Source organism: Octopus bimaculoides, chromosome 6, assembly GCF_001194135.2.
Source record: "Octopus bimaculoides isolate UCB-OBI-ISO-001 chromosome 6, ASM119413v2, whole genome shotgun sequence".
NCBI lineage: Eukaryota > Metazoa > Mollusca > Cephalopoda > Octopoda > Octopodidae > Octopus > Octopus bimaculoides.
In genome coordinates this window covers 45,334,242-45,336,139 of record NC_068986.1, presented here as the reverse complement: position 1 = coordinate 45,336,139, position 1,898 = coordinate 45,334,242, and the positions used below count along the sequence as shown (strand labels likewise).

The window sequence follows — 1,898 nt, the reverse complement described above, 5'->3', positions numbered from 1 at the left end:
TGTGGTGAAAGAGTACAGCAGAGTTTGCTACCATCCCCTGCCGGAGCCTCATGGAGCTTTAGCTGTTTTCGCTCAATAAACACTCACAACACCCGGTCCGGGAATCGAAACTGCAATCCTATGACCACGAGTCTGCTGCCCTAACCACTGGGCCATTGCGCCTCCACAAATACAGTATGCACTGTATAAATAACTTGGAGAGCTTGATTCAAATGTTCTCATGAGCAAATTGATACAATCTAATCCTCTCTTGAGCAAGTAGATAAAATCAAGGGAATATTATACAATGGAGATGTTTCACCTCATTTAGATTATTGATATTCCTGGATAGAGTTCGAGTATTACAACTTTTATTTCCTTTCCTCCAAATATCTTTGGTTTATTGCTGTTTAGGGGAAGGTAATGAGAAATCATTCCAATATTCTTTCCATTTAACCCCTCAAATGTAATGCTTATTCAATCACACTGCTTTTAATTAATAATGCATTTTCCTGTAACTTTGAGATTTTGATGATGTGATTGCATATTTTTAGAATGACATTGTAGGATAGGTATTAGAGGCTGGTTTGAACATTAAACAGGTAGAATATTTGGGCTGGATATGGCCAGTTTAAATGCTAAAGGGTTTAACACTGTCATATTATAGTAAGCAACATACACAATGTGAAAGTGTGTGCCCTAGTGGTTCAGATGTAGTGTTCACAATTGTTAGGTCATGAGTTGGATTCTCAGACTAGGCATTGCATTGTGTCCTTTAGCAAGTCACTTCATTTCATGTTACTGCAGTACACTCAGCTGAAAATGAGTATCAATGACACCTTGGGAGTTAACCTATTTATAGACTGGTACTCTGTTAAGGATTTGAATTTTGTATTTTCAGCCTATAAACACCTTGAAAATATGAATAAGCTCTGGTTTCATAAGCCTGTGGGTTTCAGTTCGACTTTAACTGCCTTTTTTAATGAAAGAATATGTGTAGAATAAGAAAGTCATTTTAAAACATTATATTTTATTAAATGCATTATATTGCAATCAAAACCCATAAATCAATAAAAATATTTAGATTAAATAGAAGACTGCTTTTACATGACCAATTTCAAATATCTTGTTTCCTTGTGAAAAGAAAATCAATTTGTATTGTGGATAAATAAATATATAGATGCAGGCATGGCTATGTAGTTAAGAAGCTTATTCCCTGACCATGTGGTCTTGGGTTCAGTCCTATTGTGTGGCACCTTGGGCAAGTGTCAGCTACTACAGCTTCAGGTCAAGCAAAGCCTTGTAAATGGATTTGGTTGGCAGAAACTGAAAGGAGCTTATCGCATGCGTGCGTGCACATGTGTGTAGGGACCAAGAGAGAGATGTGTGAATGTTATTGTGTGTACCCTTGTCAAGGCATCACATGATCTTTCTTAATGAGCTTCATCATCATAAAAGTGAGATTATTTATTTCCAGTCTTCTGTAACAAAATATGTCTTGCTATGGGAAAATATTACCTTACTTGATTCCATCTGACCCATGCAAGCATGGAAAAGTGGATGTTAAAAGATAATGATAGACATACAATTACATGAGAATATGTAGCCAAGGTCTGTTACTCTTTTACTAGTTTCAGTCATTGGCAGAGGCAAAGCAAGCTTCTTAATCGCACAGCCATGCCTGCACCTATAGGCATGTCAGCTCTTATAGCTGTTTACTTTTTTGGAAACAGTTAATGTGTGTGTGTGTGTATTTGGGATCTTTCTAAATTTTAACTTTATAACCATATTATAACGTGTGTGTGTGTGTGTGTGTTTGCACTAGCTTTACAAAATATTACAATTGGTAATAGTTAGAGCTTAAAACATTGGCAAGAAAGTTTTTCAAATTGTTGTGCATTTACCTAAAAACTCCACCG

The 1,898-nt window shown here is 36.2% G+C and overlaps 1 protein-coding gene across 3 annotated transcripts in view; it reads left to right on the top strand.

Moving 5' to 3' along the window:
- The window catches only part of LOC106882562 (unconventional myosin-Ic), a 178,053-nt gene that overhangs the window by 81,289 nt on the left and 94,866 nt on the right, over positions 1 to 1,898 (top strand). The window lies entirely within an intron of this gene.